Here is a 23,317-nt window from a genome sequence, read left to right as displayed (position 1 = left end):
CTACTCACCTACCACAGTCAGGTTGACCAGGCTCGTGTGGCTGGGGTGGTGTGGTCTACTCATCTACCACAGTCAGGTTGACCAGGCTCGTGTGGCTGGGGTGGTGTGGTCTACTCACCTACCACAGCCAGGTTGACTAGGCTCGTGTGGCTGGGATTGTGTGGTCTACTTACCTACCACAGTCAGGTTGACTAGGCTCGTGTGGCTGGGGTGGTGTGGTCTACTCATCTACCACAGTCAGGTTGACCAGGCTCGTGTGGCTGGGGTGGTGTGGTCTACTCACCTACCACAGCCAGGTTGACTAGGCTCGTGTGGCTGGGATGATGTGGTCTACTTACCTACCACAGTCAGGTTGACTAGGCTCGTGTGGCTGGGGTGGTGTGGTCTACTCACCTACCACAGTCAGGTTGACTAGGCTCGTGTGGCTGGGATGGTGTGGTCTACTCACCTACCACAGTCAGGTTGACCAGGCTCGTGTGGCTGGGATTGTGTGGTCTACTCACCTACCAGTCAGGTTGACTAGGCTCGTGTGGCTGGGGTGGTGTGGTCTACTCACCTACCACAGTCAGGTTGACTAGGCTCGTGTGGCTGGGGTGGTGTGGTCTACTCACCTACCACAGTCAGGTTGACTAGGCTCGTTTGGCTGGGGTGGTGTGGTCTACTCACCTACCACAGTCAGGTTGACTAGGCTCGTGTGGCTGGGGTGGTGTGGTCTACTCACCTACCACAGTCAGGTTGACTAGGCTCGTGTGGCTGGGGTGGTGTGGTCTACTCACCTACCACAGTCAGGTTGACTAGGCTCGTGTGGCTGGGGGAGTGGAAGAACTCGACCCGACATTCGTACTGACCCGCGTGGAGGAGCGTGACCTGGGTCAAGGTCAGGCTGGCTGTGCCGCGGCTCACGCTGACCTGACCATCCAACATGTGCACGTCCTCCCGCATGCGGCGACCGTCGTAACTGCGGCACCAAAAATACACGAGTTATTAGCACTACAACACTCACACACCTGCCACACACACACACACACACACACACACACACACACACACACACGTGACACAGTAACTACAAAGACCTGACTCTGACCAGGTACACACACACACACACACACACACACACACACACACACACACACACACGTGACACAGTAACTATAAAGACCTGACTCTAACCAGGTACACACACACACACACACACACACACACACACACACACACACACACGTGACACAGTAACTATAAAGACCTGACTCTGACCAGGTACACACACACACACACACACACACACACACGTGACACAGTAACTATAAAGACCTGACTCTGACCAGGTACACACACACACACACACACACACACACACACACACACGTGACACAGTAACTATAAAGACCTGACTCTGACCAGGTACACACACACACACACACACACACACACACACACACACACACACACACACACACACACGTGACACAGTAACTATAAAGACCTGACTCTGACCAGGTACACACACACACACACACACACACACACACACACACACACACACGTGACACAGTAACTATAAAGACCTGACTCTGACCAGGTACACACACACACACACACACACACACACACACGTGACACAGTAACTATAAAGACCTGACTCTGACCAGGTACACACACACACACACACACACACACACACACACACACACACACGCGTGACACAGTAACTATAAAGACCTGACTCTGACCAGGTACACACACACACACACACACACACACACACGTGACACAGTAACTATAAAGACCTGACTCTGACCAGGTACACACACACACACACACACACACACACACACACACACACACACGTGACACAGTAACTATAAAGACCTGACTCTGACCAGGTACACACACACACACACACACACACACACACACGTGACACAGTAACTATAAAGACCTGACTCTGACCAGGTACACACACACACACACACACACACACACACACACACACACACACGCGTGACACAGTAACTATAAAGACCTGACTCTGACCAGGTACACACCTGACCAGGTAAAGTCAACCTACAGTGTTGGTTGTCCACTACGATATATTACAACACTGAACACATCTGTGCTACAATAACACACACAACACTAGAGTTGTGTTGCACCGCCACTGTGCAACACATGACATGTTCTCACAACCATCATAGTACAACACATGACATGTTCTCACAACCATCATAGTACAACACATGACATGTTCTCACAACCATCATAGTACAACACATGTTCTCACAACCATCATAGTACAACACATGACATGTTCTCACAACCATCATAGTACAACACATGACATGTTCTCACAACCATCATAACACATGACATGTTCTCACAACCATCATAGTACAACACATGTTCTCACAACCATCATAGTACAACACATGTTCTCACAACCATCATAGTACAACACATGACATGTTCTCACAACCATCATAGTACAACACATGTTCTCACAACCATCATAGTACAACACATGTTCTCACAACCATCATAGTACAACACATGACATGTTCTCACAACCATCATAGTACAACACATGTTCTCACAACCATCATAGTACAACACATGACCTGTTCTCACAACCATCATAGTACAACACATGTTCTCACAACCATCATAGTACAACACATGACATGTTCTCACAACCATCATAGTACAACACATGACATGTTCTCACAACCATCATAGTACAACACATGTTCTCACAACCATCATAGTACAACACATGTTCTCACAACCATCATAGTACAACACATGACATGTTCTCACAACCATCATAGTACAACACATGACATGTTCTCACAACCATCATAGTACAACACATGACATGTTCTCACAACCATCATAGTACAACACATGACATGTTCTCACAACCATCATAGTACAACACATGACATGTTCTCACAACCATCATAGTACAACACATGACATGTTCTCACAACCATCATAGTACAACACATGACATGTTCTCACAACCATCATAGTACAACACATGACATGTTCTCACAACCATCATAGTACAACACATGACATGTTCTCACAACCATCATAGTACAACACATGACATGTTCTCACAACCATCATAGTACAACACATGACATGTTCTCACAACCATCACATTACAACACATGACATGTTCTCACAACCATCATAGTACAACACATGACATGTTCTCACAACCATCATAGTACAACACATGTTCTCACAACCATCATAGTACAACACATGTTCTCACAACCATCATAGTACAACACATGACCTGTTCTCACAACCATCATAGTACAACACATGACATGTTCTCACAACCATCATAGTACAACACATGTTCTCACAACCATCATAGTACAACACATGACCTGTTCTCACAACCATCATAGTACAACACATGTTCTCACAACCATCATAGTACAACACATGACATGTTCTCACAACCATCATAGTACAACACATGTTCTCACAACCATCATAGTACAACACATGTTCTCACAACCATCATAGTACAACACATGACATGTTCTCACAACCATCATAGTACAACACATGTTCTCACAACCATCATAGTACAACACATGTTCTCACAACCATCATAGTACAACACATGACATGTTCTCACAACCATCATAGTACAACACATGACATGTTCTCACAACCATCATAGTACAACACATGACATGTTCTCACAACCATCATAGTACAACACATGACATGTTCTCACAACCATCATAGTACAACACATGTTCTCACAACCATCATAGTACAACACATGTTCTCACAACCATCATAGTACAACACATGACATGTTCTCACAACCATCATAGTACAACACATGACATGTTCTCACAACCATCATAGTACAACACATGTTCTCACAACCATCATAGTACAACACATGACATGTTCTCACAACCATCATAGTACAACACATGTTCTCACAACCATCATAGTACAACACATGACATGTTCTCACAACCATCATAGTACAACACATGACATGTTCTCACAACCATCATAGTACAACACATGACATGTTCTCACAACCATCATAGTACAACACATGTTCTCACAACCATCATAGTACAACACATGACATGTTCTCACAACCATCATAGTACAATACATGACATGTTCTCACAACCATCATAGTACAACACATGTTCTCACAACCATCATAGTACAACACATGTTCTCACAACCATCATAGTACAACACATGACATGTTCTCACAACCATCATAGTACAATACATGACATGTTCTCACAACCATCATAGTACAACACATGTTCTCACAACCATCATAGTACAACACATGTTCTCACAACCATCATAGTACAACACATGTTCTCACAACCATCATAGTACAACACATGACATGTTCTCACAACCATCATAGTACAACACATGACATGTTCTCACAACCATCATAGTACAACACATGTTCTCACAACCATCATAGTACAACACATGACATGTTCTCACAACCATCATAGTACAACACATGTTCTCACAACCATCATAGTACAACACATGACATGTTCTCACAACCATCATAGTACAACACATGACATGTTCTCACAACCATCATAGTACAACACATGTTCTCACAACCATCATAGTACAACACATGACATGTTCTCACAACCATCATAGTACAACACATGTTCTCACAACCATCATAGTACAACACATGACATGTTCTCACAACCATCATAGTACAACACATGTTCTCACAACCATCATAGTACAACACATGACATGTTCTCACAACCATCATAGTACAACACATGACATGTTCTCACAACCATCATAGTACAACACATGACATGTTCTCACAACCATCATAGTACAACACATGACATGTTCTCACAACCATCATAGTACAACACATGACATGTTCTCACAACCATCATAGTACAACACATGTTCTCACAACCATCATAGTACAACACATGTTCTCACAACCATCATAGTACAACACATGAGTATATTCACCAGCAATGTGACATCATATGTTGCCTAATTTTTATAATTCCATTTCATTATGAAACTTTATATAGACCATTGATGTGTTCTGGTGTTGCAATCTAAGTAAACTACAGAATATTTTCAACCTGGAGTTATGATTACAACAGTTATTATATTTCCGGATTATGTTAGCCATGAACACAACCAATCATAACTACACATGATTACGGATCAACTATGACGTAGTAGGTCTCTCTACATCTGTGCCTCACTCACTAACGTTGTTGTGTTTCGCTACTTTGTTTACATACAACACACAACCCTGCTCACGTACGTAACCCCCCCACACCTCACACACACCCTCTCTATCATCACTATACAGGAGACGAGGACAAGAATGATGACCCTGTTCTTATAGAAGGGGTCAACATCATGATGTTGTGATGTACATAAACATGTATACAACATGTTGTGATGTACATAAACATGTACACAACATGTTGTGATGTACATAAACATGTACACAACATGTTGTGATGTACATAATCATGTATACAACATGCTGTGATGTACATAAACATGTATACAACATGTTGTGATGTACATAAACATGTATACAACATGTTGTGATGTACATAAACATGTATACAACATGTTGTGATGTACATAAACATGTATACAACATGCTGTGATGTACATAAACATGTATACAACATGTTGTGATGTACATAAACATGTATACAACATGTTGTGATGTACATAAACATGTATACAACATGTTGTGATGTACATAAACATGTATACAACATGTTGTGATGTACATAAACATGTATACAACATGTTGTGATGTACATAAACATGTATACAACATGTTGTGATGTACATAAACATGTATACAACATGTTGTGATGTACATAGACATGTATACAACATGTTGTGATGTACAGTGGGTTGTGTGTGGGGGGGGGGGGGCCTTGGAAGCTGACCTGGGAACAAGTTGTTAATGTTACCAATTAAGACTGATTGAATGACGTTACGGGAGACATAATCACTAAATCTGTCTTAATTGGTAACACTTCTGTGTTACATGCGTTACTAACTGTCTTGTGTGTTATATGTTTCTATCTGTATTGTGTGTTGCATCTGTTACTAACTATATTGTGTGTTACATGTGTTACTAACTTTGTGTTACATGTATAACTATCTGTATTGTGTGTTACATGTGTTACTTACTGCGTTACATGTATTACTCTCTGTATTGTGTGTTACATGTGTTACTAACTGTATTGTATGTTACATGTGTTATTATTCACTTTCAAGTCTTATCCTATTCTGTCACCTTCCTCTCCTTCCCTCCCTGCCATCCAGCCTCACTATCTTCCGTCACTGTTATGGTCACTTTCTTGTCCCTGTTATGGTCACTTTCTTGTCACTGTTATGGTCACTTTATCTTCTGTCACTGTTATGGTCATAATCTTTATCTTCTATCACTGTTATGGTCATTTTCTTTATCTTCCGTCACTGTTATGATCACTTTCTTTATCTTCCGTCACTGTTATGATCACTTTCTTTATCTTCCGTCACTGTTATGATCACTTTCTTTATCTCCCGTCACTGTTATGGTCACTTTCTTTATCCTCTGTCACTGTTATGGTCACTTTCTTAATCTTCTGTCACTGTTATGGTCATTTTCTTTAATTTCCGTCACTGTTATGGTCACTTTATCTTCCGTCAATGTTATGGTCACTTTCTTTATCTTCCGTCACTGTTATGGTCACTTTCTTTATCTTCCGTCACTGTTATGGTCATTTTCTTTATCTTCTGTCACTGTTATGGTCACTTTCTTAATCTTCTGTCACTGTTATTGTCACTTTCTTTATCTTCTGTCACTGTTATGGTCACTTGATCTTCCGTCACTATTATGGTCACTTTCTTTATCTTCTGTCACTGTTATGGTCACTTTCTTTATCTTCTGTCACAGTTATGGTCACTTTCTTAATCTTCTGTCACTGTTATTGTCACTTTCTTTATCTTCTGTCACTGTTATGGTCACTTTATCTTCCGTCACTGTTATTGTCACTTTCTTTATCTTCTGTCACTGTTATGGTCACTTTCTTTATCTTCCGTCACTGTTATGTTTACTTTGTTATCTTCCGTCACTCTTATTGTCACTTTCTTTATCTTCTGTCACTGTTATGGTCATTTTCTTTATCTTCCGTCACTGTTATTGTCACTTTCTTTATCTTCTGTCACTGTTATGGTCATTTTCTTTATCTTCCGTCACTGTTATGGTCAGTTTCTTTATCTTCCGTCACTGTTATGGTCACTTTCTTTATCTTCCGTCACTGTTATTGTCACTTTCTTTATCTTGTCACTTTTATAGTCACTTTCTTTATCTTCCGTCACTGTTATGGTCACTTTCTTTATCTTCCGTCACTGTTATGGTCACTTTCTTAATCTTCCGTCACTGTTATGGTCACTTTCTTTATCTTCCGTCACTGTTATTGTCACTTTCTTTATCTTGTCACTTTTATAGTCACTTTCTTTATCTTCCGTCACTGTTATGGTCACTTTCTTTATCTTCCGTCACTGTTATGGTCACTTTCTTAATCTTCCGTCACTGTTATGGACACTTTCTTTATCTTCCGTCACTGTTATGGTCACTTTCTTTATCTTCCGTCACTATTATTGTCACTTTCTTTATCTTATGTCACTGTTATGGTCATTTTCTTTATCTTCTGTCACTGTTATGGTCACTTTCTTTATCTTCCGTCACTGTTATGGTCACTTTCTTTATCTTCCGTCACTGTTATGGTCACTTTCTTTATCTTCCGTCACTATTATTGTCACTTTCTTTATCTTATGTCACTGTTATGGCCATTTTCTTTATCTTCTGTCACTGTTATGGTCATTTTCTTTATCTTCTGTCACTGTTATGGTCACTTTCTTTATCTTCCGTCACTATTATGGTCACTTTCTTTATCTTCCGTCACTATTATGGTCATGTAGAGTGTAGCATTTTCATGTTCCTGTAATGATCAAACATTTACTGAAGCCATAACATTGTGTACATCTGTGTGTGTGTCATGTTTACATCATCTTCCTTCATGATACAATGTTTTGTTATAATATTACCACCTGTTGACGCCACTTCATATTCTCACAGCTCTAACTTGGGTATAGTACAGCACCAGCTGTAGCCCCACAGCATTACAGCACCAGCTGTAGCCCCACTGCATTACAGCACCAGCTGTAGCCCAGTACATTACAGCACCAGCTGTAGCCCAGTACATTACAGCACCAGCTGTAGCCCCACTGCATTACAGCACCAGCTGTAGCCCAGTACATTACAGCACCAGCTGTAGCCCAGTACATTACAGCACCAGCTGTAGCCCCACTGCATTACAGCACCAGCTGTAGCCGAGTGCATTACAGCACCAGCTGTAGCCCCACTGCATTACAGCACCAGCTGTAGCCCCACTCATTACAGCACCAGCTGTAGCCCCACTGCATTACAGCACCAGCTGTAGCCGAGTGCATTACAGCACCAGCTGTAGCCCCACTGCATTACAGCACCAGCTGTAGCCCCACTGCATTACAGCACCAGCTGTAGCCCAGTACATTACAACACCAGCTGTAGCCCCACTCATTACAGCACCAGCTGTAGCCCCACTCATTACAGCACCAGCTGTAGCCCCACTGCATTACAGCACCAGCTGTAGCCGAGTGCATTACAGCACCAGCTGTAGCCCCACTGCATTACAGCACCAGCTGTAGCCCCACTGCATTACAGCACCAGCTGTAGCCCAGTACATTACAGCACCAGCTGTAGCCCCACTCATTACAGCACCAGCTGTAGCCCCAGCTGGTCTTCATGACGCCTCAGCTGGTCTTGGAGGGGGAGGGAGCGACCTGAGGGCAGGGCTTCCACTGGTCTGCTAACTTCATTATGTTATTTGAGAAGTTCATGCTCATGGGAGACGCTCTCAGGGCAAAACTTCGGCCAACATCAACCAGTAAACATTTTCACATTTCTCAAGGAGAAACAAATGGTGCTGGGTCACTGTGAGACTAGCAGTTGGTGCTGGGTCACTGTGAGACTAGCAGTTGGTGCTGGGTCACTGTGAGACTAGTAGATGGTGCTGGGTCACTGTGAGACTAGTAGATGGTGCTGGGTCACTGTGAGACTAGTAGATGGTGCTGGGTCACTGTGAGACTAGTAGATGGTGCTGGGTCACTGTGAGACTAGCAGGTGGTGCTGGGTCACTGTGAGACTAGCAGATGGTGCTGGGTCACTGTGAGACTAGCAGGTGGTGCTGGGTCACTGTGAGACTAGCAGCTGGTGCTGGGTCACTGTGAGACTAGCAGTTGGTGCTGGGTCACTGTGAGACTAGCAGATGGTGCTGAGTCACTGTGAGACTAGCAGATGGTGCTGGGTCACTGTGAGACTAGCAGTTGGTGCTGGGTCATTGTGAGACTAGCAGTTGGTGCTGGGTCACTGTGAGACTAGCAGTTGGTGCTGGGTCACTGTGAGACTAGCAGTTGGTGCTGGGTCACTGTGCGACTAGCAGGTGGTGCTGGGTCACTGTGAGACTAGCAGTTGGTGCTGGGTCACTGTGAGACTAGCAGTTGGTGCTGGGTCACTGTGAGACTAGCAGATGGTGCTGGGTCACTGTGAGACTAGCAACTGGTGCTAGTGTGTGTGTTATCTTACCACTGAGAAACCATAACAGACCCAGCCAGGATATGTGTGTGTGTCATCTTACCACTGAGAAACCATAACAGACCCAGCCAGGATATATGTGTGTCATCTTACCACTGAGGAACCATAACAGACCCAGCCAGGATATGTGTGTGTGTCATCTTACCACTGAGGAACCATAACAGACCCAGCCAGGATATGTGTGTGTGTCATCTTACCACTGAGAAACCATAACAGACCCAGCCAGGATATGTGTGTGTGTCATCTTACCACTGAGAAACCATAACAGACCCAGCCAGGATATGTGTGTGTGTCATCTTACCACTGAAGAACCATAACAGACCCAGCCAGGATATGTGTGTGTGTCATCTTACCACTGAGAAACCATAACAGACCCAGCCAGGATATGTGTGTGTGTCATCTTACCACTGAGAAACCATAGTAGACCCAGTTACTACTGACATACTCTACCATGTCAAGTCTCCTTTTTCTATAAAGAACATTATCAACATGTTAATGTCTCGTGCAACTCATACAAGAGAACATAACTAGCATACAACTGGTTAGCTAGGTCATAATAACTAGCATACAACTGGTTGGTTAGGCTATAATAACTAGCATACAACTGGTTGGTTAGGTTATAATAACTAGCATACAACTGGTTAGTTAGGTCATAATAACTAGCATACAACTGGTTAGTTAGGTCATAATAACTAGCATACAACTGGTTGGTTAAGTCATAATAACTAACATACAACTGGTTGGTTAGGTCATAATAACTAGCATACAACTGGTTAGTTAGGTCATAATAACTAACATACAACTGGTTGGTTAAGTCATAATAACTAACATACAACTGGTTGGTTAGGTCATAATAACTAGCATACAACTGGTTGGTTAGGTTATAATAACTATCATACAACTGGTTGGTTACGATGAAGAAAGAAAACAATACTGTTGTAACAGATGACCTCCAAGAAGACGTTACGGTCATAACAGAGCATGCAAGAAGACGTTACATCATGATAGCAACATGCAAGAAGGCGTTACATCATTATAACAACATGCAGGAAGATGTTACATCATTATAACAACATGTAGGAAGACGTTACATCATTATAACAACATGCAGGAAGACGTTACATCATTATAACAACATGCAGGAAGATGTTACATCATTATAACAACATGCAGGAAGACGTTACATCATTATAACAACATGCAGGAAGACGTTACATCATTATAACAACATGCAGGAAGACGTTACATCATTATAACAACATGCAGGAAGACGTTACATCATTATAACAACATGCAGGAAGACGTTACATCATTATAACAACATGCAGGAAGACGTTACATTAACACACACCTGAAGATAGGTGTACGTACGCCCTTCTTGTACCAAAGAATTAGCTTTGGTCTGTCCCCAGGTGTGCGAGGATTTAGGTAACAAGGAAGGTGACTGGACCGGCCCGACACGCCTGTTACCGTCCATACTGTAATGTAACGACATTGTGTTACTATACCGTTATCATCCATGCTATAGTGTAACGACATTGTGTTACTATACCGTTATCATCCATGTTATAATGTAACGACATTGTGTTACTATACCGTTATCATCCATGCTATAGTGTAACGACATTGTGTTACTATACCGTTATCATCCATGCTATAGTGTAACGACATTGTGTTACTATACCGTTATCATCCATGTTATAATGTAACGACATTGTGTTACTATACCGTTATCATCCATGTTATAATGTAACGACATTGTGTTACTATACCGTTATCATCCATGTTATTATGTAACGACATCATAACATCGTTACCATCAGTGCTGTGATGTAACATTATGTTATACACCGTTACCATCAATGGTGTAATAACATGTTATAAACCGTTACCATCAATGCTGTAATAACATGTTATACACCGTTACTGTCCATACTCTCATGTAATAACATGTTATACACCGTTACCATCAATGATGTAATAACATGTTATACACCGTTACTGTCCATACTCTCATGTAATAACATGTTATACACCGTTACTGTCCATACTCTCATGTAATAACATGTTATACACCGTTACCATCAATGATGTAATAACATGTTATACACCGTTACTGTCCATACTCTCATGTAATAACATGTTATACACCGTTACCATCAATGATGTAATAACATGTTATACACCGTTACTGTCCATACTCTCATGTAATAACATGTTATACACCGTTACTGTCCATACTCTCATGTAATAACATGTTATACACCGTTACCATCAATGATGTAATAACATGTTATACACCGTTACTGTCCATACTCTCATGTAATAACATGTTATACACCGTTACCATCAATGATGTAATAACATGTTATACACCGTTACTGTCCATACTCTCATGTAATAACATGTTATACACCGTTACCATCAATGATGTAATAACATGTTATACACCGTTACTGTCCATACTCTCATGTAATAACATGTTATACACCGTTACCATCAATGCTGTAATAACATGTTATACACCGTTACTGTCCATACTCTCATGTAATAACATTATATTTCTACCTCTGTCTACAGGATGGAGTTGTGATCATGAGCGTAACATTGTACATAACATGTGTTGTGATGGACGTGTAACACGTGTTGATGGGTTACACAGTAAGTATCTTGTGTAGTGATGATGGGTTACACAGTAAGTATCTTGTGTAGTGATGATGGGTTACACAGTAAGTATCTTGTGTAGTGATGATGGGTTACACAGTAAGTATCTTGTGTAGTGTTGATGGGTTACACAGTAAGTATCTTGTGTAGTGTTGATGGGTTACACAGTAAGTATCTTGTGTAGTGTTGATGGGTTACACAGTAAGTATCTTGTGTAGTGATGATGGGTTACACAGTAAGTATCTTGTGTAGTGATGATGGGTTACACAGTAAGTATCTTGTGTAGTGATGATGGGTTACACAGTAAGTATCTTGTGTAGTGTTGATGGGTTACACAGTAAGTATCTTGTGTAGTGTTGATGGGTTACACAGTAAGTATCGTGTGTATCTCTGGTTCAGATACAACATATATTTCCTCACAATATTTTCAGCAATTCTAGACTGACAAAATGCTTTCAGTAACGTTATGCATCAATGCTTTCAGTAACGTTATGCATCAATGCTTTCAGTAACGTTATGCATCAAATATGACGAGCAAAAGTTAGTTACATGGTGTGGATGGGGTTGTACTTCAGTCACATAGTATGGATGGAGTTGTACTTCAGTCACATAGTATGGATGGGGTTGTACTTCAGTCACATAGTATGGATGGAGTTGTACTTCAGTCACATAGTATGGATGGGGTTGTACTTCAGTCACATAGTATGGATGGAGTTGTACTTCAGTCACATAGTATGGATGGAGTTGTACTTCAGTCACATAGTATGGATGGGGTTGTACTTCAGTCACATAGTATGGGTGGGGTTGTACTTCAGTCACATAGTATGGATGGGGTTGTACTTCAGTCACATAGTATGGATGGGGTTGTACTTCAGTCACATAGTATGGATAGGGTTGTACTTCAGTCACATAGTATGGGTCGGGTTGTACTTCAGTCACATAGTATGGATGGGGTTGTACTTCAGTCACATAGTATGGACGGGGTTGTACTTCAGTCACATAGTATGGATGGAGTTGTACTTCAGTCACACATTATGGGTGGGGTTGTACTTCAGTCACATAGTATGGATGGGGTTGTACTTCAGTCACATAGTATGGATGGAGTTGTACTTCAGTCACATAGTATGGATGGAGTTGTACTTCAGTCACACATTATGGGTGGGGTTGTACTTCAGTCACATAGAATGGATGGGGTTGTACTTCAGTCACATAGTATGGATGGGGTTGTACTTCAGTCACATAGTATGGATGGAGCTGTACTTCAGTCACACATTATGGGTGGGGTTGTACTTCAGTCACATAGTATGGATGGGGTTGTACTTCAGTCACATAGTATGGATGGGGTTGTACTGCAGTCACATAGTATGGATAGAGTTGTACTTCAGTCACATAGTATGGATGGAGTTGTACTTCAGTCACACATTATGGGTGGGGTTGTACTTCAGTCACATAGTATGGATGGGGTTGTACTTCAGTCACATAGTATGGATGGGGTTGTACTTCATTCACATAGTATGGATGGAGTTGTACTTCACTCACACATTATGGGTGGGGTTGTACTTCAGTCACATAGTATGGATGGGGTTGTACTTCAGTCACATAGTATGGATGGGGTTGTACTTCAGTCATATAGTATGGATGGGGTTGTACTTCAGTCACATAGTATGGGTGGGGTTGTACTTCAGTCACATAGTATGGATGGGGTTGTACTTCAGTCACATAGTATGGATGGGGTTGTACTTCAGTCACATAGTATGGATGGGGTTGTACTTCAGTCACATAGTATGGATGGGGTTGTACTTCAGTCACATAGTATGGATGGGGTTGTACTTCAGTCACATAGTATGGATGGGGTTGTACTTCAGTCACATAGTATGGGTGGGGTTGTACTTCAGTCACATAGTATGGATGGGGTTGTACTTCAATCACATAGTATGGATGGAGTTGTACTTCAGTCACACATTATGGGTGGGGTTGTACTTCAGTCACATAGTATGGATAGGGTTGTACTTCAGTCACATAGTATGGGTGGGGTTGTACTTCAGTCACATAGTATGGATGGGGTTGTACTTCAGTCACATAGTATGGATGGAGTTGTACTTCAGTCACATAGTATGGGTGGGGTTGTACTTCAGTCACATAGTATGGATGGGGTTGTACTCTAGTCACATAGTATGGGTGGGGTTGTACTTCAGTCACATAGTATGGATGGGGTTGTACTTCAGTCACATAGTATGGATGGGGTTGTACTTCAGTCACATAGAATGGATGGGGTTGTACTTCAGTCACATAGTATGGATGGGGTTGTACTTCAGTCACATAGTATGGGTGGGGTTGTACTTCAGTCACATAGTATGGGAGGGGTTGTACTTCAGTCACATACTATGGATGGGGTTGTACTTCAATCACATAATATGGATGGGGTTGTACTTCAGTCACATAGTATGGATGGGGTTGTACTTCAGTCACATAGTATGGATGGGGTTGTACTTCAGTCACATAGTATGGATGGGGTTGTACTTCAGTCACATAGTATGGGTGGGGTTGTACTTCAGTCACATAGTATGGATGGGGTTGTACTTCAGTCACATAGTATGGGTGGGGTTGTACTTCAGTCACATAGTATGGATGGGGTTGTACTTCAGTCACATAGTATGGGTGGGGTTGTACTTCAGTCACATAGTATGGGTGGGGTTGTACTTCAGTCACATAGTATGGATGGGGTTGTACTTTCTCATATATATTAATGATATTGATAATGGCCAGCATTGTAGCATATCTAAATGAGTTCATAATACAAAGCTTGGAAATATATCTACAAATGAACTTAAATGTCTACACCTTCAAACTGACGTAGACAAACTGATGAACTGGCAAATAATTCTTGATGTTGATAAGTGTAAAGTTTTACATATTATTAGTAAAAAACGAAAAAGCAAGATACAATATGAAGTTTGTGGATCTGCAAAAAGTAAATGAGGTGAAAGACTTGGGTGTAATAATCTCTGTTGTCTTAAAACCAAGTAAACAATGCACAGATGCGGTGAAGATAAACAAAATTCTTGGTTTCACAGATTGGAATTTCTAAGTCCAGGGAAATCATCCGTACTCTTCATACTTCATTGGCTCGATCACATCATGAATATTGTCTTCAATTTTGTTCATCCGACTTCAAAAAAAAAAAAAACTGGTGGGATGAAGAATCAAAGTTGCCAGAAACAGAGAAAAGAGAAGCGTTTAGGCGATACTTAAAGGAAGAAATGCTAAAGATTAGGGGATGTATAGGAGAAAATGGCTGGAGGTCAAGGGCGAGGGTTGAAAAAGAAACAAATGAGAGTTGGGATAAGAGATTATCATTAAACTTTACGGAGAATAAAAACATGTTTTGGAAAGAGGTAAATAACGTGCGTAAGACATGAGAACAAATTGGACCATCAGTGATGGGGGTAAGGGATTAGTAACAACAGGTAATGATGGAGTGAGAAGGAGATGGAGTGAGTATTTTGAAGGTTTGTTGAATGTGTTTGATAATAGAGTGGCAGATATAGGGTGTTTTGGTCGAGGTGGTGTGCGAAGTGAGAGGGTTAGGGAGAATGGTTTGGTAAACAGAGAAGAGGTAGTGAAAGCTTTGTGGAAGATGAAAGCCGGCAAGGCGGCGGATTTGGATGGTATTGCAGTGGAATTTATTAATCCTCTCACTTCGCACACCACCCCGAACAAAACATCCCACATCTGCCACTCTATCATCAAAAACATTCAACAAACCTTCATAATATTCACTCCATCTTCTCACTCCGTCACTACGTGTTATTACTTCCCCACCTGACCCACTTCACTGATGTTCCCATTTGTTCCTCTGTCTTACGCACGTTATTCATCTCCTTCCAAAGCACCTTAGTAAGGTTTAACGTTACTCTCTCTCACCCCAGCTCTCAATTTGCACTCTTTTTCAACCCTTGCACCTTCCTCTTGACCTCCTGCCGCTTTCTTTTATACATCTCCCAGTCATTTGCACTACTTCCTTTTAAGTATCGTCCAAACGCCTCTCTTTTCTCTTTCACTAACAACTCAACTCCTTCATCCCATCACTCACTACCCTTTTTAATCTTCCCACACCCTTCCTTTCTCATGGAACATGCATCTCTTGCACATGCACATGGAGAGAGGGACGAGTAACGCAGTCTGTTGGGGTTGAATTGGCCTGGGATCACTTCCGTTGCTGTTCGCCGATGATACAGCTCTGGTAACTGATTCGAGTGAGAAACTGCAGAAGTTGGTGACTGAGTTTGGAAAAGTGTGTGAAAGGAGAAAGTTGAGAGTAAATGTGAATAAGAGCATGGTTAATAAGTTCAGTAGGGTTGAGGGACAAGTTAATTGGGATGTAAACTTGAATGGAGAGAAATTAGAGGAAGTGAAATGTTTCAGATATCTGGAAGTGGACCTGGCAGCGAATGGAAACATGGAAGCAGAAGTGAGTCACAGGGTGGGGGAGGGGGTGAAGGTTTCGAGAACGATGAAAAATGTGTGGAAAGCGAGAACAGTATCTCAGAGACCAAAAATGGGTATGTTTGAAGGAATAGTGGTTCCAACAATGTTATATGGTTGTGAGGCGTGGGCTATGGATAGAGTTGTGCGGAGGAGGATGGATGTGCTGGAAATGAGATGTTTGAGGACAATATGTGGTGTGAGGTAGTTTGATCGAGTGAGTAACGTAAGGGTAAGAGAGATGTGTGGTAATAAAAAGAGCGTGGTTGAGAGAGCAGAAGAGGGTGTGTTGAAATGGTTTGATCACATGGAGAGAATGAGTGAGGAAAGATTGACAGAGGATATATGTGTCAAGGTGAGGGGAAACAAGGAGAGGTGGGAGACCAAACTGGAGGTGGAAGGATGGAGTGGAAAAGAATTTGAGCGATCAGGGCCTGAACATACAGGAGGGTGAGAGGCGTGCAAGGAATAGAGTGAAATGAAAGGATATGGTATACCGGGGTCAACGTGTGGACTGAACCAGGGCATGTGAAACGTCTGGAGTAAACCATAGAAAGGTCTGTGGGGCCTGGATGTGGATAGGGAGCTGTGGTTTCGATGCATTACACATGACAGCTAGAGACTGAGTGTGAACAAATGAGGCCATTTTGTCTGTTTTCCTGGCGATGCCTCGCTGAAGCAGGGGGTTGCGATACTGTTTCCTGTGGGACGGGGTAGCGCCAGGAATGGATGAAGGCAAGCATGAATATTTACAAGTGTATATATGTTTATGTCTGTGTATGGACTTATCAAAACACATAAACCCAGTTTTCTAGGAAGACCTATAGTGAGTTCAGAAGACTCCATTACATATGAATTGTTAAAATGGTTAGTTTCTTCATTAAGCCCATTAGTGGGTAAGATATCAAATTCTAATATCATGAACAATGTAGGTTTAGTTAACTAGCTTAATAATATCAATGTTAATTTTGATTTCAAACTTGTTGGCTTTGATGTTTCATCTGTGTTCACAAAAGTTCCAGTTGATGACCTCTTAGATTTATCATTTGATGTTTTAGATTATATTCATTTACCTGTTTCAAAGTCTGTTTTTATGGAACTGATAAAATTGTGTATAAAAACTGTGTATTTCAGTTAAATGGAGAATATTATGCTCAAGAATTTGGTATGGCAATGGGTAACCCTCTTTCACCAGTCTTAAGTAATCTTCATATGGAATTCTTTGAAACAAAATTACTAAAGGATATCTTACTTTCAAATGCGATTTGGTTTAGGTATGTAGATGATGTTCTTTGTGTTTGGCCAACAAATGAAAATTTACCAACATGTCTTCCCTTACTTAACAATTTAGTACCTTCCGTCAAATTTACTGTAGAAAATAAAAATAATGGTATGTTACCATTTTTAGATTGCATGATCCATACGAATGGAAACATGTTTAAGTTTAGCATATACAGAAAACCTACCAATGTATGCTCCTATGTCCATTATTATTCATCTCAACATGACAGAGTTAAATTATCATCATTTCAATCTATGTTCCTTAGGGCATTACGTATTTGCAGTCCAGAGTTTATTGATGATGAGTTTGAGAAGATATATTCTATTGGATCTAAGTTAAAGTACCCTAGATCTTTCATTGATAAATCCTTAAGTTAGCAAAGAAATCATTTTATAGAGTAGAGTCCAAACCTCCCATTGACACCAAGAACCTTTTAGTTCTCCCATTTAATAATGATATTACTTTACTTCCCATGTTGCTTAAATCCTTTGATGTAAATGTTGCCTTCAGCAACAATAATACTATAAAGAATATCTTAATCAGGAACTCACCAGAAAATTCTCCTGGATGCATCTATAAAGTGCCATGTAGAAATTGTGATCAGTTTTATGTTGGGCAGACTGGTAAGGATCTTTAGTTAATCAATTGTAGTCTGAACCCAGGAAGGAAGTTCTGTCTTATAACAAGCAAGATTTGTGTTCTGTTTGTTTATCATTGTGGTTGCATGTATGTAAGTCTCTTGTTCAAACTTCATAAAAACACAAACTTGAAGAAAATCTTATGGACACTGATGAACGAACATAGATTTTTGTGGCTCCTAATTAACCAACATATTATTTTTTCGCCAGCTAATTAACTAACATAATTTTTGTCTGGAATATTATTTTGAGTTCTTCCTTTAAGTTTATAACTAAGTACATCATGATGTTTAGATTGATTTAGTCAAACTGTCAACCAAACTGGTTTCTGGAATATCTGATAATGTACGACATGTCCCCTTCTGGCTTCCATGATCACCAGTGTCCAGTCATGTTCTCTGGTGGCTAAGGTTTGAGATAAGCATAAGAGGATAATGTAAATAATGTTTAAGTTATAATTGTTATAATGAACATGATAATAACACAATGTTATAATGAACATGATAATAACACAATGTTATAATGAACATGATAATAACACAGTTATAATGAACATGATAATAACACAATGTTATAATGAACATGATAATAACACAATGTTATAATGAACATGATAATAACACATTGCTATAATGAACATGATAATAACACATTGCTATAATGAACATGATAATAACACAATGTTATAATGAACATGATAATAACACACTGTTATAATGAACATGATAATAACACATTGCTATAATGGACATGATAATAACACAGTTATAATGAACATGATAATAACACAATGTTATAATGAACATGATAATAACACAATGTTATAATGAACATGATAATAACACATTGCTATAATGAACATGATAATAACACATTGCTATAATGAACATGATAATAACACAATGTTATAATGAACATGATAATAACACACTGTTATAATGAACATGATAATAACACATTGCTATAATGGACATGATAATAACACAGTTATAATGAACATGATAATAACACAATGTTATAATGAACATGATAATAACACAATGTTATAATGAACATGATAATAACACATTGCTATAATGAACATGATAATAACACATTGCTATAATGAACATGATAATAACACAATGTTATAATGAACATAATAATAACACAATGTTATAATGAACATGATAATAACACAGTTATAATGAACATGATAATAACACAATGTTATAATGAACATGATAATAACACAATGTTATAATGAACATGATAATAACACATTGCTATAATGAACATGATAATAACACATTGCTATAATGAACATGATAATAACACAATGTTATAATGAACATGATAATAACACACTGTTATAATGAACATGATAATAACACAAATAACAGCACTACAGTGAGGGATATTTACATGTAAACACTGGTTTTTGGATTTTTACCTTTATTATCTGGTGCGTGAGCAGAGGTGGGCAGTCCCAGTATGACCAACACACTTAGTGTGACACCCAACATACTGGGATGGGTCTGCAGACTACAACCTCACACTTATAGTTAGTGTGACGACCCACATACTGGGATGGGTCTGCAGACTACAACCTCACACTTATAGTTAGTGTGACGACCCACATACTGGGATGGGTCTGCAGACTACAACCTCACACTTATAGTTAGTGTGACGACCCACATACTGGGATGGGTCTGCAGACTACAACCTCACACTTATAGTTAGTGTGACGACCAACATACTGGGATGGGTCTGCAGACTACAACCTCACACTTTTATAGTTAGTGTGACGACCCACATACTGGGATGGGTCTGCAGACTACAACCTCACACTTATAGTTAGTGTGACGACCAACATACTGGGATGGGTCTGCAGACTACAACCTCACACTTATAGTTAGTGTGACGACCAACATACTGGGATGGGTCTGCAGACTACAACCTCACACTTATAGTTAGTGTGACGACCAACATACTGGGATGGGTCTGCAGACTACAACCTCACACTTATAGTTAGTGTGACGACCAACATACTGGGATGGGTCTGCAGACTACAACCTCACACTTATAGTTAGTGTGACGACCAACATACTGGGATGGGTCTGCAGACTACAACCTCACACTTTTATAGTTAGTGTGACGACCAGCATACTGGGATGGGTCTGCATAGTACACACTTACGGGTGTTGTAACACTGTACATACTCACATGGTTCTGTTCATATTAATTTTCACATACATGGAGGTCAGTTTTCAACCATCAATTGTTCTTCACAAAACTTATTTTGTAACAGTGTTCATACTACGAGGCAGATCACGTGACTGACCCTGTAGGATGTAACACTCGTATGTAACGTTAGTAACACAATTGCTGTTCCTCCAAAGTTGACGTAACTGATGACACATAAGAATCATTGCTTTCTTTCGTCACATGAGAATCATTACTTCCGTCACATGAGAATCATTACTTCCGTCACATGAGAATCATTACTTCCGTCACATGAGAATCATTACTTCCGTCACATGAGAATCATTACTTCCGTCACATGAGAATCATTACTTTCTTTCGTCACATGAGAATCATCACTTCCGTCACATATGAATCATTACTTCCGTCACATGAGAATCATTACTTCCGTCACATAAGAATCATTACTTCCGTCACATGAGAATCATTGCTTCCGTCACATGAGAATCATTACTTCCGTCACATGAGAATCATTACTTCCGTCACATAAGAATCATTACTTCCGTCACATGAGAATCATTACTTCCGTCACATGAGAATCATCACTTCCGTCACATATGAATCATTACTTCCGTCACATGAGAATCATTACTTCCGTCACATGAGAATCATTACTTCCGTCACATGAGAATCATTACTTTCTTTCGTCACATGAGAATCATCACTTCCGTCACATATGAATCATTACTTCCGTCACATGAGAATCATTACTTCCGTCACATAAGAATCATTACTTCCGTCACATGAGAATCATTGCTTCCGTCACATGAGAATCATTACTTCCGTCACATGAGAATCATTACTTCCGTCACATAAGAATCATTACTTCCGTCACATGAGAATCATTACTTCCGTCACATGAGAATCATTGCTTCCGTCACATAAGAATCATTACTTCCGTCACATATGAATCATTACTTCCGTCACATGAGAATCATTACTTCCGTCACATGAGAATCATTACTTCCGTCACATAAGAATCATTACTTTCTTTCGTCACATGAGAATCATCACTTCCGTCACATATGAATCATTACTTCCGTCACATGAGAATCATTACTTCCGTCACATAAGAATCATTACTTCCGTCACATGAGAATCATTGCTTCCGTCACATGAGAATCATTACTTCCGTCACATGAGAATCATTACTTCCGTCACATAAGAATCATTACTTCCGTCACATGAGAATCATTACTTCCGTCACATGAGAATCATTACTTCCGTCACATGAGAATCATTACTTCCGTCACATACGAATCATTACTTCCGTCACATGAGAATCATTACTTCCGTCACATAAGAATCATTACTTCCGTCACATGAGAATCATTACTTCCGTCACATGAGAATCATTACTTCCGTCACATGAGAATCATTACTTCCGTCACATAAGAATCATTACTTCCGTCACATGAGAATCATTACTTCCGTCACATACGAATCATTACTTCCGTCACATGAGAATCATTACTTCCGTCACATGAGAATCATTACTTCCGTCACATGAGAATCATTACTTCCGTCACATGAGAATCATTACTTCCGTCACATGAGAATCATTACTTCCGTCACATGAGAATCATTACTTCCGTCACATAAGAATCATTACTTCCGTCACATAAGAATCATTACTTTCTGTTTTCTTTAAGAATCACATAATGTAAGTCCAGCAACACTAGGTTTTACCCACAACTGTTATCAAGAAACACGCACGTGTGCTCGACGGCCTGAGAGAAAGAGAGATGAGTAGAGAAAATGTAAGAGAGTTGAGCAGGAGCTGCCCTTGGTGTGGTAGGAGCGCTTCAGCGTCCCTCCGACCCGGGCGCTGCCGCTCCTCACACTGACCAGCCAGCCAGCCCCCACCACCACCACCGTCAGGTGTAGACTGCACTACACACCACCACACACGCGCGTGCAGCCCCCACCACCACCACCGTCAGGTGAAGACTGCACTACACACCACCACACACGCGCGTGCAGCCCCCACCACCACCACCGTCAGGTGAAGACTGCACTACACACCACCACACACGCGCGTGCAGCCCCCACCACCACCACCACCACCGTCAGGTGAAGACTGCACTACACACCACCACACACGCGCGTGCAGCCCCCACCACCACCACACACGCGCGTGCAGCCCCCACCACCACCACCGTCAGGTGAAGACTGCACTACACACCACCACACACGCGCGTGCAGCCCCCACCACCACCACACACGCGCGTGCAGCCCCCACCACCACCACCACCGTCAGGTGAAGACTGC

The 23,317-nt window shown here is 40.8% G+C and overlaps 2 long non-coding RNA genes across 2 annotated transcripts in view; one reads left to right on the top strand and one right to left on the bottom strand.

Moving 5' to 3' along the window:
• The window catches only part of LOC139767392 (uncharacterized), a 130,881-nt gene that overhangs the window by 92,438 nt on the left and 15,126 nt on the right, over positions 1-23,317 (top strand). Inside the window, exon 2 of the long non-coding RNA XR_011717067.1 lies at positions 12,314-12,394. This is a non-coding gene — a long non-coding RNA (uncharacterized lncRNA). The remainder of the gene's footprint in view (positions 1-12,313; positions 12,395-23,317) is intronic.
• On the bottom strand, positions 748-23,309 carry LOC139767391 (uncharacterized). Its single transcript, XR_011717066.1, has 3 exons — positions 20,235-23,309; positions 11,085-11,211; positions 748-958 (listed from the first exon to the last, which is right to left on the bottom strand). It is a non-coding gene; the product is annotated as an uncharacterized lncRNA (long non-coding RNA).

Source organism: Panulirus ornatus, chromosome 61, assembly GCF_036320965.1.
Source record: "Panulirus ornatus isolate Po-2019 chromosome 61, ASM3632096v1, whole genome shotgun sequence".
NCBI classification, from domain to species: domain Eukaryota; kingdom Metazoa; phylum Arthropoda; class Malacostraca; order Decapoda; family Palinuridae; genus Panulirus; species Panulirus ornatus.
This window is presented reverse-complemented; position numbering and strand designations above follow the sequence as displayed.